Source organism: Amblyomma americanum, chromosome 6, assembly GCF_052857255.1.
Source record: "Amblyomma americanum isolate KBUSLIRL-KWMA chromosome 6, ASM5285725v1, whole genome shotgun sequence".
Lineage (NCBI taxonomy): Eukaryota > Metazoa > Arthropoda > Arachnida > Ixodida > Ixodidae > Amblyomma > Amblyomma americanum.
In genome coordinates, this window is record NC_135502.1 from 87,057,049 (window position 1) to 87,072,119 (window position 15,071).

The following is a 15,071-nucleotide window of genomic DNA, read 5'->3' on the forward strand; positions in this document are numbered from 1 at the left end:
GAGCTTCAGCTGCTCCAATTTCTTGGCACTGGACAGCGACCTCGCCAGTGCCCAAGCTCCACTTGTGTCGATTGAAAATCGAGCCAAATCTAAAATAACCAGCGCCTTCGAGTCCTTCACCGCTCCGGCCACCTCAGCCACGGTCAAAGTGAGCCTTTCGATGCAACCGAACAGGTGCAACGACTTCAGCGTGCGGTTTTCTTTGATGACTTGCGAGAAAAGACGGCAATTTTCTTCTTTCATCCAGCTCACCTCGATGGAGAGGTCGCTGATGACCGTGTTGCTCCGCAGCGCTGCTGTGATGCCCCACATGCCTGGTGGATCATACCGGATACTTAGCTCAGCACGAAACCTCCCGATCATGAGCCGATTCAGCTTGCCTTTTGTCCTGATTTCGTGAGCTAGGGTGGTCATGTTGTTGTGTTCGTTGCTGGCGTCGAAAACATTAATGGCGATCTCCTCGAGGATGGGCAGGGACTGCACCGCATCAAGCATCTGCTCGCAAGTCAACATCCACAGGGTTTGCACGCAAAACTGCAGGTTTCAAAGGCCAGTGCATTGAGCCACAGCGTCGTAGAAAACGTTTCCGTAAATGATGTAATCAATAATTCCCCATTCTTCCATCCGGAGCGCAGTGACGCATCGGTGATTCATCAGGAGCTAATTGAAGAGAACCACTGGGCGTTCGTTGCTGCAACCGGTATGCATTCCGTAGATACTTCGTAAGCAGACCACGGCGAGCTAGCCACAATTGTTCCGTTCTCTGAGCTGCACGCCTATGATTACCAAGACTCGGTTTCATTGTTGCAGCTGCCGCGGCAATTCGCAGCTGTGCGTGCTGCCTTGCACACATTGCGCTTTCAGGTTGGTTCCACACTGGGACAGAGTGGTCTTCAGCTCCTGTAGCCTGGCGTACGCTTTGCTGGCGGAGGAGAGCAGCTGCGGGCTCAGATTGCTCATATAGGCCGCATGATGCCGCAGACTGCTGTCATTCGGAGCCGTCATCGGCTGCAAGAAAGTGCTTGAGCGTCGCCTCGCATTAGTTCGCGCAGCTTTTCTTCAAGCTTCTCCCGCCGCCGAACTTCGTCGTGAAGCCTTCTCGAGAGAGCGCTCTGACGAGCGAGCGCTATTACCCTTTGCTTATCATTAATTACCTAATTGCCTCTAATTTATCACTTCTTTTCTATCTCCTGGTTACGTATCGATAACTTATCAGTGGTCACGTGATTGCCCATTTCAGGTTTTCAAACTTGGCGCCCCGCTTTTGCTCCGTCCGCACTTCCAGCTTTTAAAAATAATGGATATCACGGAGGCTCTGGTGTTCAGTATTAAAGAGAACAACTGAGACATTATGGCCTGCGAAGTGCACTCTAACAGTTTCCACCAAATGGTTCATGGTCTTTGTCATAGTCTTTCCTACCGCTGCAGCGATAGCATCTGACAGACTAGAAAGTAGTCCGCCGTGCTGCCAGACTTGATTAACCGTATGTCCTTTCTGTTACAATCGTATGGCCCTACGCCTAGAGGACCGATGCTTATCTAGAACAGCAAACACCTGTACCTCCTCAGCTCTCGCAGGAGCTCTCAGCTCTCTGAGCACGTCTCATTGTTTGTACAGCTCTCTTCGCGGTCATGGCTTTCACCACTCGAATACCTTGAGCTTAATTTACAAGCGTTTGCACTGTGACCAAATCTCCAGCAATTACGGCATTGCAACAACTTTGAGGCATATTGACCCCTTTACAGACCACAGGTCACACCTTCAACTCGGATAGACTTGAGTTGCAGGTAAATGTAGCAGTAACCGTTTCCGTCGGAATCATTACTTCCTCAACCACCTGGGTGCAACGATGGACAGAAATCGCCCCTGCAGGGAAGAGTTCCTCCAGCGTCTCCCCACGACGGAGCCGCGAGCGAACACTCCGCATTAGTTCTTTAGAGTACGCCAAGCGTGGAGGAATAAAAGCGTTCACCGAGTGGCTTCCAAAGGAGGTACACTTCAATAAATCCGTTATGCAGGCCTGTTCTGCCGATCTTCACAAAATACATCCGCTGGCGAACTGCTGGACGTCATTGACCTTAATAAAGACATGCGAAATCGCCCGCAATGCAGCCTGAACCGCATCCGGGTTCAACTTTATGACGTCTCCATCCAAAGGCGCTAGACCAACAGGAATGCTGCCGATGCCACCCCGAAAGAAGGCGTCCAGGGGAAGTTGATCTGAGGGGAGGTTGGCCAACCAGGAGGACGTTATCGGGTCAGGAGAAGACAAGGGCATCTGCCCTAACCAACAGCGAACACCCTGCAAAGGCAAAAAAACAAGCGAATAATCAGAAACTGGGAAGACAGTCACCGCTCGGTCACAGCGTCGCACAGGCAAAGAGGTCGTACCTGCACGGAGCGACCAGCCGTTGTCGTCGACGTCTTCCTTTAGCGCCAGTCGCTGAAGGTTCGGGAACCGAAGGCCTGTCTTAAAATAGCGCTATTATCAGGTAACGCACAGCTGAGCAGTTCCATTTCTGTCAACTGTTTCCTGTCCCTTTTAAGAAGCACCACATCATTTTTTATAGCGCAAATATGCCCTTCGGCATAAGCGGGTTATAAGTATATGTGCAGGCCGGGATGTGCTATGAATGCCAACAAAGCCCGGCCCGGTATTGGGGCCCATGGGTCGAGATTTGAGTGCCCAGTGGTGAGCTGGGGCGGTAACCCTGAAAGCCGAGGCGTCGCTTGTGTGCCTCCCGAAGTCCTGGGCAACTTAGTACAAAGTGAGGTATAACGTCGCCTCTGTAGCCGAAGCGAGGCAGAAGGGGCAGTTCAGAAGCGAGGTCTGTGGTGTCCAGAAGGCCCTGACCGCAGGCGTCAGCGCTGCATCCGCCCGGATTCTTCTCAATGCCACCTCTTTACGGCAGGCGTCGGTGCAACATCCACCCAGATTCTCCTCAACGCCACCTCCTCACGGCGGGTTAAACCGCCGGGAAGACTGGATCCACGCGGTGGAATTGATGCACGGGTGGGGCGGCGGAGAAATTCCTTTCTAGGCAGTACGGCGTCTCATGCGGATAATTTCAGTAGAGCAAACGGGTATGGAACTTGCAGTGGATGGGACGCACTGTCCGCTTCCAGGTTAGTCTGTGCCAGAACGGCATACGTGGCGTGGGCATCGCTTCTGGGAGGGTTAACGTCCCACATTACCGGGTAGAGATTCAAATACATGGCCTCAACTCTCAGCCTTTTCAGGCTGCTGTTCGAAACAGAATGGGTGCTCTGAAGGGCGCAGCGGGATAAGACAGTGCGTACTGCGTCGAACCCATAACTCGGACGGGGCATGGATACGACTCCACGATGGAGCACACTTCAACAATGCCCAGAGGACAGGCTACGCGCCGTATAGCTGTACTGCTTGTGTTGAGTCGGTAATAGGAGTAAACAGTTCGGTGTAGTGCAGAGGAGGTCCTTTAAAGTGGACAAGCCGTCACGAATGGCAATGAGCTTTGCTATCCCAGAGTGAAGGAGCGCTTCTCCGATGTAGGAACATGTCTAGCGTACATTAGGTACAGCTGGACAGAGAAGACTGGTATGCGACATATCTTTTGTGCTTGCGTCTACGTAAGCTTGAAGTCCACCTACGGAGTCTTCTCGGAGAGGAGCCTCTGTTTCTCTCACTGAAAGGTGAGCGTTGCACATGACGCGTAGGGGTCGGTTGTAGGTGACCTGGGGATGCTGTCAAGGAAGCGTTTCCAAAGGTTTTGCGTGAAGAAGTGGTTAAGTGGGATCAAAGTTTTTTGCTATGGCAGATGCAGCAGAGGTTGCTGATACTTTCAGGTTGCGCGTATTACGGCGCTGCTTCACGATCTCATCAGTGAGTTTCCGCTTGTAGTTGTCAATAGGGATCAAGCGACGGAGGGTCAGTGATGACTCGAATGTCCTGTCTGTGCACTTGGTCCCAATCTCTTCGGATGATGCGTTAAACTATATATGCTTGATAAACGAGCCGAGGTAGAAACACAGAGCGGACTAATGTTCGAGCCACATTAAAGCATTCACCAGCTGTTTTCTGGGCATTTCGGCGAAAAATGTGCAGCGTGCTGACGGCCTTTTGTCGGGCAGATCGAACCAGTGGTGATCGAACCCATATCAATTGCAGAGCACAATTTATTAACATTTATTTACGACAGCGGTACAACTTATCCATCGTCAGGGTGCGGGTGTCTGTTCTCTCTGTCTGACCCGCCGCGCGTCTCTCGAGGCCTTCTCTGCCCCCGAAATCTCCTCACTGTCGGGCTGTAGGTCGCGATCATTTTTCACTCGTTTTTTCGACAACTTTCCATGTGAGGCGGGCAACGGCTCTTATCTATTCCTGATAACTGGGGCGGCCGTTGCGCGTCCTCCACGATGAGGTATTCCTCGTTCGGGACGGCGGCAGTCTGTCAGGTGTCCTCTTCGGATCTTTGCGCTTTGCTCTAACCGGGGTTTCGCCCCTGCTGCTGGCTGTCTTTCCGGCGCCGTCTTGCAGACCGCCCTACCGGGTGCTGTAGGGCTGGCCGCCATGCACAATAAAAGAGGTGATCGAATGAGTCCTGGTCCATGTTGCTTCCGAGTCGCTGGTCACCATAAGCCGACGCAAGTAGGCCCTTAAAAGCAGCGAACGGCATGGGTAGGAGGACACTGTATTAAGGCGAAAGCCTTATTTGCTCATAAGTGTATGCAAGAAGTGTCCGTTCGCAGAAAGCGCCCGCCTCACCTGTCAATGAATGACGTCATCAAAACTAAAATAAAAATAATTGTAAATACATTTTCTTTAAACACATAGAAAAACAAATAAGAACGAAATAAAAGAAAAATAAATGACAATAACAATAAAAGTAAAATAAATCTAACGCGTACTGGCGTCGTGGAAAAAACCGCGTTCTAGAAACTTCCATGCTTTCGCATTTCTCCAGGCAAGCAGACTTAAGTGCCCTCTAAGTTTTTTCACTTCTGAGCGGCTTCTCGGGTCGGTTGGTCGGTAGTCGTGCCGATCATGGGGTCAAGTCCAGTTCGTTGAGTCGGGTGATCGAGGCGGGGGAGCAACGGCGAGGTCGGTTCTGATCTTAAAGGCTGGGGCAGATCCGGGCGACGCAGGCCAGGAACGCAGAGCCGACGACCATGGCTGACGCACGACGCCGAAGCTCGAGGGCCAGGATGCCGTTGATTACCCACCACCTGCACTAAATGTTGCCTGACGGCAAAGGTATTCAGCGAGGGAAAGGGCCATAGACCTGAGACAGCTGAACCGCTCTCAAAATATCGCAGCAGCGCACTACTGCGTTGTCGTCGTTCTCGAAACACTTCGTCGTCCACCAAACGTACGCAGCATGACCCACCCCCCACCCCGTCCCCCCGCCTGAAAAGCATAGTGCCGGTGAGCACTAGACGGGCAAGGCAGAGTTCGAGTAGTAAGACTATGTCGGTGCAGGGTGGAGTGGGCGGGGACTGTGGGTGCAGCGGTGCGATCTCGTACGTCACCACGGTCACAGGACGTACGACACCGTAAGGGCCTGTATAGCTGGGCAGGAGTTTTCACACAGGCCCACAGGGCGTCTGGTACGGGAGCCAGTGCAAGACAAGGGACCCCAGGATAGGTGACGTTGCGATGGCGCCAATCATGCAAGCGTTTTCCGAGTGTTGAGAAGTGAACACCATTTGTTGAGCTACAATGTGGCGGCGAGTTGAAGGCCGGTAGCTGGTTTGACGAACAGGTCGCGGCGCTTCTGCCGACAGACGTCCCATGATTTCAAGTCGTATTTTGATGATGACGACGAACTGTGCAGTGGCGTGGGCTCTCGCGTTAAGCCAGCAGCCATTAAATCATCTCATTGCCATCGATCATCGTGTCTCCTTCTTCGGCTGGCCGTCACCTAACAATATCTTCGAATGTTTCAGACCACACTCGCGGAGCCGGTCAGATGAAATATCACATTTTCGAGCATCAGCGTGGAATGCTACCTGTAATGGGTACCGATGCGTTCATAAAAGGCGAGCCAGTCTTCCACATCAACGTCGTCTGTCCCGCAGAATGTGCCTGGTTCGCGGGGGTGGGCCAATATGATGGCTTGTGTTGCTGGCGGAGATGGGGCGGATCCAGAAGACATGGTAACGAGGTGTCGACCACTGCGAACATACAGGTTGGGGCCCGGGTTTGAATTTGGTAACTTCCACCAAATGTTACGTGACGGCCAGCCGGCGAATGAGGCGCGATGAACGAAGGCAAAGATGATTTTAATGGCCGCTGGCCTAGCGCTAGAGCTCCGTCCCGTGCCACTGCCAGATTCGTCTTCATCGTCGCAATATTGCTGTTTTTCGTGCGTCGTGTGACCTGAACATCAACCACACGTCACAACCATCGCTCGGTGGATGAAACCGTAGCCGAAACAGCCGCTCGGCCCCGCAGCTCGGAGACGAGCATCACAGCCCTCGTGCTGGCGTCCCATCACTGCGTCGCCGCCATGGTGTCCAGCTGTATCTGGTAAGCCTCCCACGGAGCAGTGCCATCGAAAGACAACAGTAAAAGCGTATTCCTGCAAGTGCAAGGCACAGCGACCCTGTCGTCCTGTGGGGTCTTTAATAGAGGAGAGCCAACACAAGGCATGGTGGTCCGTAACTACGCAGAAGGGCCGCCCAAACAAATAGGGGCGGAATTTTGTTAATGCCCAAACAACTGCAAGGCACTCCCGCTCAGTAATGGAATAGCTACATTCAGAGGGAGAGAGCAGGCGGCTGGCGTAGGCAATGACACGATAGTGGTCGTGCCCCGCTAGATGCGGAAATACTCGTTTTTTCTTATGGCCAATAAAGCTAACTCGTTACTTCGTTTTCCAGACGTTGGCGGGTCCGAACCGCTCAGGGTTTTCTTCATTGGCCCCGCTAGATGCGGAAAGACTTTCGTTTTACTTATGGCCAATAAAGCTAACGCTCGTTACTTAAACGTCTTCCAGCTGTTGGCGGCCTTTTTATTCACTGACGACATTTCTTGAACTTTTTCGATGATCATGGGGTCCGAGCCGATTAACTCGAGTGCCTGTGCTCCAATTTTGCCGGAGGCGCGGCCGCTGACGAATCGTGCGGTATGGACCAGCAGATGTTTGTTCCGAGCTAGGACGTTATGAATAGGGTCTTGTTGCTTGGTTGGAGCAGTAACATCACCGGTCTTCATCGAAAGGAGGATGATGTTCCGGATACACTTGGCGAGCGTAGTGAAGAACGCTCGAGATGGATTCCCGCTGCTGACGTTGTACGTAAGCGACCGAAACTTATTGCTCGAGCAGACGGCGTCTGCTAGAAGACGCCCTGCTCGCCTGCTGGTACACGAGTCCTCAATGATGAGAGTTGTGATGCTCGTGTTGTGCGAGAGTCCGTCCAGCAGAACCATTGACGCCGTCCTTTTCGCTTCGGAGCTTATTGTGATCTCGCTGAGTGACTTGGTGAGCCTCAGGAACTGCGCAAGAATTTCGTCTTGCTCGGTTATTAATCTGGATAAAAACATGCACTGCCATAGTTAACAGGCTGTTGAATATGAACAGCTGCCTAAAATGGCGAACAGTTGGCGCTGGTTCCCATTCCCGCAGGTGAAGCCTTACAACTTGTGCCCTCTCTGTTGTCCCCTCCAACGGCTGGTCGTCTCTATAAAGGTCATCGATTATTACATGTACGCCAATGCCTGCCTCACTGACGGCGCTGTATGAGTCCATTAGGCAAGAATTAATCTTGCACTCCCAGCGCACAATTCCGACTGCGGCTTCATTCACTAATGCGTCGAAACACGCCTGCTCATTCTCCGTTGTAGAGACATATAAAGGGATTCTGAGCCTCCGAAACCACTCCACATTGCGCAGCATGTGGACAAGGGTCTGCATTGTCCAGGGAACCTCGCTGTATGAGTCGCCTTCCGTTTCGAATCCTGATCTCGGCCCACTGTTCTGCTCCGTGATGACCAGTATGCAGGACACGAGCTTCAGCTGCTCCAATTTCTTGGCACTGGACAGCGACCTCGCCAGTGCCCAAGCTCCACTTGTGTCGATTGAAAATCGAGCCAAATCTAAAATAACCAGCGCCTTCGAGTCCTTCACCGCTCCGGCCACCTCAGCCACGGTCAAAGTGAGCCTTTCGATGCAACCGAACAGGTGCAACGACTTCAGCGTGCGGTTTTCTTTGATGACTTGCGAGAAAAGACGGCAATTTTCTTCTTTCATCCAGCTCACCTCGATGGAGAGGTCGCTGATGACCGTGTTGCTCCGCAGCGCTGCTGTGATGCCCCACATGCCTGGTGGATCATACCGGATACTTAGCTCAGCACGAAACCTCCCGATCATGAGCCGATTCAGCTTGCCTTTTGTCCTGATTTCGTGAGCTAGGGTGGTCATGTTGTTGTGTTCGTTGCTGGCGTCGAAAACATTAATGGCGATCTCCTCGAGGATGGGCAGGGACTGCACCGCATCAAGCATCTGCTCGCAAGTCAACATCCACAGGGTTTGCACGCAAAACTGCAGGTTTCAAAGGCCAGTGCATTGAGCCACAGCGTCGTAGAAAACGTTTCCGTAAATGATGTAATCAATAATTCCCCATTCTTCCATCCGGAGCGCAGTGACGCATCGGTGATTCATCAGGAGCTAATTGAAGAGAACCACTGGGCGTTCGTTGCTGCAACCGGTATGCATTCCGTAGATACTTCGTAAGCAGACCACGGCGAGCTAGCCACAATTGTTCCGTTCTCTGAGCTGCACGCCTATGATTACCAAGACTCGGTTTCATTGTTGCAGCTGCCGCGGCAATTCGCAGCTGTGCGTGCTGCCTTGCACACATTGCGCTTTCAGGTTGGTTCCACACTGGGACAGAGTGGTCTTCAGCTCCTGTAGCCTGGCGTACGCTTTGCTGGCGGAGGAGAGCAGCTGCGGGCTCAGATTGCTCATATAGGCCGCATGATGCCGCAGACTGCTGTCATTCGGAGCCGTCATCGGCTGCAAGAAAGTGCTTGAGCGTCGCCTCGCATTAGTTCGCGCAGCTTTTCTTCAAGCTTCTCCCGCCGCCGAACTTCGTCGTGAAGCCTTCTCGAGAGAGCGCTCTGACGAGCGAGCGCTATTACCATTTGCTTATCATTAATTACCTAATTGCCTCTAATTTATCACTTCTTTTCTATCTCCTGGTTACGTATCGATAACTTATCAGTGGTCACGTGATTGCCCATTTCAGGTTTTCAAACTTGGCGCCCCGCTTTTGCTCCGTCCGCACTTCCAGCTTTTAAAAATAATGGATATCACGGAGGCTCTGGTGTTCAGTATTAAAGAGAACAACTGAGACATTATGGCCTGCGAAGTGCACTCTAACAGTTTCCACCAAATGGTTCATGGTCTTTGTCATAGTCTTTCCTACCGCTGCAGCGATAGCATCTGACAGACTAGAAAGTAGTCCGCCGTGCTGCCAGACTTGATTAACCGTATGTCCTTTCTGTTACAATCGTATGGCCCTACGCCTAGAGGACCGATGCTTATCTAGAACAGCAAACACCTGTACCTCCTCAGCTCTCGCAGGAGCTCTCAGCTCTCTGAGCACGTCTCATTGTTTGTACAGCTCTCTTCGCGGTCATGGCTTTCACCACTCGAATACCTTGAGCTTAATTTACAAGCGTTTGCACTGTGACCAAATCTCCAGCAATTACGGCATTGCAACAACTTTGAGGCATATTGACCCCTTTACAGACCACAGGTCACACCTTCAACTCGGATAGACTTGAGTTGCAGGTAAAAGTAGCAGTAACCGTTTCCGTCGGAATCATTACTTCCTCAACCACCTGGGTGCAACGATGGACAGAAATCGCCCCTGCAGGGAAGAGTTCCTCCAGCGTCTCCCCACGACGGAGCCGCGAGCGAACACTCCGCATTAGTTCTTTAGAGTACGCCAAGCGTGGAGGAATAAAAGCGTTCACCGAGTGGCTTCCAAAGGAGGTACACTTCAATAAATCCGTTATGCAGGCCTGTTCTGCCGATCTTCACAAAATACATCCGCTGGCGAACTGCTGGACGTCATTGACCTTAATAAAGACATGCGAAATCGCCTGCAATGCAGCCTGAACCGCATCCGAGTTCAACTTTATGACGTCTCCATCCAAAGGCGCTAGACCAACAGGAATGCTGCCGATGCCACCCCGAAAGAAGGCGTCCAGGGGAAGTTGATCTGAGGGGAGGTTGGCCAACCAGGAGGACGTTATCGGGTCAGGAGAAGACAAGGGCATCTGCCCTAACCAACAGCGAACACCCTGCAACGGCAAAAAAACAAGCGAATAATCAGAAACTGGGAAGACAGTCACCGCTCGGTCACAGCGTCGCACAGGCAAAGAGGTCGTACCTGCACGGAGCGACCAGCCGTTGTCGTCGACGTCTTCCTTTAGCGCCAGTCGCTGAAGGTTCGGGAACCGAAGGCCTGTCTTAAAATAGCGCTATTATCAGGTAACGCACAGCTGAGCAGTTCCATTTCTGTCAACTGTTTCCTGTCCCTTTTAAGAAGCACCACATCATTTTTTATAGCGCAAATATGCCCTTCGGCATAAGAGGGTTATAAGTATATGTGCAGGCCGGGATGTGCTATGAATGCCAACAAAGCCCGGCCCGGTATTGGGGCCCATGGGTCAGGATTTGAGTGCCCAGTGGTGAGCTGGGGCGGTAACCCTGAAAGCCGAGGCGTCGCTTGCGTGCCTCCCGAAGTCCTGGGCAACTTAGTACAAAGTGAGGTATAACGTCGCCTCTGTAGCCGAAGCGAGGCAGAAGGGGCAGTTCAGAAGCGAGGTCTGTGGTGTCCAGAAGGCCCTGACCGCAGGCGTCAGCGCTGCATCCGCCCGGATTCTTCTCAATGCCACCTCTTTACGGCAGGCGTCGGTGCAACATCCACCCAGATTCTCCTCAACGCCACCTCCTCACGGCGGGTTAAACCGCCGGGAAGACTGGATCCACGCGGTGGAATTGATGCACGGGTGGGGCGGCGGAGAAATTCCTTTCTAGGCAGTACGGCGTCTCATGCGGATAATTTCAGTAGAGCAAACGGGTATGGAACTTGCAGTGGATGGGACGCACTGTCCGCTTCCAGGTTAGTCTGTGCCAGAACGGCATACGTGGCGTGGGCATCGCTTCTGGGAGGGTTAACGTCCCACATTACCGGGTAGAGATTCAAATACATGGCCTCAACTCTCAGCCTTTTCAGGCTGCTGTTCGAAACAGAATGGGTGCTCTGAAGGGCGCAGCGGGATAAGACAGTGCGTACTGCGTCGAACCCATAACTCGGACGGGGCATGGATACGACTCCACGATGGAGCACACTTCAACAATGCCCAGAGGACAGGCTACGCGCCGTATAGCTGTACTGCTTGTGTTGAGTCGGTAATAGGAGTAAACAGTTCGGTGTAGTGCAGAGGAGGTCCTTTAAAGTGGACAAGCCGTCACGAATGGCAATGAGCTTTGCTATCCCAGAGTGAAGGAGCGCTTCTCCGATGTAGGAACATGTCTAGCGTACATTAGGTACAGCTGGACAGAGAAGACTGGTATGCGACATATCTTTTGTGCTTGCGTCTACGTAAGCTTGAAGTCCACCTACGGAGTCTTCTCGGAGAGGAGCCTCTGTTTCTCTCACTGAAAGGTGAGCGTTGCACATGACGCGTAGGGGTCGGTTGTAGGTGACCTGGGGATGCTGTCAAGGAAGCGTTTCCAAAGGTTTTGCGTGAAGAAGTGGTTAAGTGGGATCAAAGTTTTTTGCTATGGCAGATGCAGCAGAGGTTGCTGATACTTTCAGGTTGCGCGTATTACGGCGCTGCTTCACGATCTCATCAGTGAGTTTCCGCTTGTAGTTGTCAATAGGGATCAAGCGACGGAGGGTCAGTGATGACTCGAATGTCCTGTCTGTGCACTTGGTCCCAATCTCTTCGGATGATGCGTTAAACTATATATGCTTGATAAACGAGCCGAGGTAGAAACACAGAGCGGACTAATGTTCGAGCCACATTAAAGCATTCACCAGCTGTTTTCTGGGCATTTCGGCGAAAAATGTGCAGCGTGCTGACGGCCTTTTGTCGGGCAGATCGAACCAGTGGTGATCGAACCCATATCAATGGTAGAGCACAATTTATTAACATTTATTTACGACAGCGGTACAACTTATCCATCGTCAGGGTGCGGGTGTCTGTTCTCTCTGTCTGACCCGCCGCGCGTCTCTCGAGGCCTTCTCTGCCCCCGAAATCTCCTCACTGTCGGGCTGTAGGTCGCGATCATTTTTCACTCGTTTTTTCGACAACTTTCCATGTGAGGCGGGCAACGGCTCTTATCTATTCCTGATAACTGGGGCGGCCGTTGCGCGTCCTCCACGATGAGGTATTCCTCGTTCGGGACGGCGGCAGTCTGTCAGGTGTCCTCTTCGGATCTTTGCGCTTTGCTCTAACCGGGGTTTCGCCCCTGCTGCTGGCTGTCTTTCCGGCGCCGTCTTGCAGACCGCCCTACCGGGTGCTGTAGGGCTGGCCGCCATGCACAATAAAAGAGGTGATCGAATGAGTCCTGGTCCATGTTGCTTCCGAATCGCTGGTCACCACAAGCCGACGCAAGTAGGCCCTTAAAAGCAGCGAACGGCATGGGTAGGAGGACACTGTATTAAGGCGAAAGCCTTATTTGCTCATAAGTGTATGCAAGAAGTGTCCGTTCGCAGAAAGCGCCCGCCTCACCTGTCAATGAATGACGTCATCAAAACTAAAATAAAAATAATTGTAAATACATTTTCTTTAAACACATAGAAAAACAAATAAGAACGAAATAAAAGAAAAATAAATGACAATAACAATAAAAGTAAAATAAATCTAACGCGTACTGGCGTCGTGGAAAAAACCGCGTTCTAGAAACTTCCATGCTTTCGCATTTCTCCAGGCAAGCAGACTTAAGTGTCCTCAAAGTTTTTTCACTTCTGAGCGGCTTCTCGGGTCGGTTGGTCGGTAGTCGTGCCGATCATGGGGTCAAGTCCAGTTCGTTGAGTCGGGTGATCGAGGCGGGGGAGCAACGGCGAGGTCGGTTCTGATCTTAAAGGCTGGGGCAGATCCGGGCGACGCAGGCCAGGAACGCAGAGCCGACGACCATGGCTGACGCACGACGCCGAAGCTCGAGGGCCAGGATGCCGTTGATTACCCACCACCTGCACTAAATGTTGCCTGACGGCAAAGGTATTCAGCGAGGGAAAGGGCCATAGACCTGAGACAGCTGAACCGCTCTCAAAATATCGCAGCAGCGCACTACTGCGTTGTCGTCGTTCTCGAAACACTTCGTCGTCCACCAAACGTACGCAGCATGACCCACCCCCCACCCCGTCCCCCCGCCTGAAAAGCATAGTGCCGGTGAGCACTAGACGGGCAAGGCAGAGTTCGAGTAGTAAGACTATGTCGGTGCAGGGTGGAGTGGGCGGGGACTGTGGGTGCAGCGGTGCGATCTCGTACGTCACCACGGTCACAGGACGTACGACACCGTAAGGGCCTGTATAGCTGGGCAGGAGTTTTCACACAGGCCCACAGGGCGTCTGGTACGGGAGCCAGTGCAAGACAAGGGACCCCAGGATAGGTGACGTTGCGATGGCGCCAATCATGCAAGCGTTTTCCGAGTGTTGAGAAGTGAACACCATTTGTTGAGCTACAATGTGGCGGCGAGTTGAAGGCCGGTAGCTGGTTTGACGAACAGGTCGCGGCGCTTCTGCCGACAGACGTCCCATGATTTCAAGTCGTATTTTGATGATGACGACGAACTGTGCAGTGGCGTGGGCTCTCGCGTTAAGCCAGCAGCCATTAAATCATCTCATTGCCATCGATCATCGTGTCTCCTTCTTCGGCTGGCCGTCACCTAACAATATCTTCGAATGTTTCAGACCACACTCGCGGAGCCGGTCAGATGAAATATCACATTTTCGAGCATCAGCGTGGAATGCTACCTGTAATGGGTACCGATGCGTTCATAAAAGGCGAGCCAGTCTTCCACATCAACGTCGTCTGTCCCGCAGAATGTGCCTGGTTCGCGGGGGTGGGCCAATATGATGGCTTGTGTTGCTGGCGGAGATGGGGCGGATCCAGAAGACATGGTAAGGAGGTGTCGACCACTGCGAACATACAGGTTGGGGCCCGGGTTTGAATTTGGTAACTTCCACCAAATGTTACGTGACGGCCAGCCGGCGAATGAGGCGCGATGAACGAAGGCAAAGATGATTTTAATGGCCGCTGGCCTAGCGCTAGAGCTCCGTCCCGTGCCACTGCCAGATTCGTCTTCATCGTCGCAATATTGCTGTTTTTCGTGCGTCGTGTGACCTGAACATCAACCACACGTCACAACCATCGCTCGGTGGATGAAACCGTAGCCGAAACAGCCGCTCGGCCCCGCAGCTCGGAGACGAGCATCACAGCCCTCGTGCTGGCGTCCCATCACTGCGTCGCCGCCATGGTGTCCAGCTGTGACAGGTAAGCCTCCCACGGAGCAGTGCCATCGAAAGACAACAGTAAAAGCGTATTCCTGCAAGTGCAAGGCACAGCGACCCTGTCGTCCTGTGGGGTCTTTAATAGAGGAGAGCCAACACAAGGCATGGTGGTCCGTAACTACGCAGAAGGGCCGCCCAAACAAATAGGGGCGGAATTTTGTTAATGCCCAAACAACTGCAAGGCACTCCCGCTCAGTAATGGAATAGCTACATTCAGAGGGAGAGAGCAGGCGGCTGGCGTAGGCAATGACACGATAGTGGTCGTGCCCCGCTAGATGCGGAAATACTCGTTTTTTCTTATGGCCAATAAAGCTAACTCGTTACTTCGTTTTCCAGACGTTGGCGGGTCCGAACCGCTCAGGGTTTTCTTCATTGGCCCCGCTAGATGCGGAAAGACTTTCGTTTTACTTATGGCCAATAAAGCTAACGCTCGTTACTTAAACGTCTTCCAGCTGTTGGCGGCCTTTTTATTCACTGACGACATTTCTTGAACTTTTTCGATGATCGTGGGGTCCGAGCCGATTAACTCGAGTGCCTGTGCTCCAATTTTGCCGGA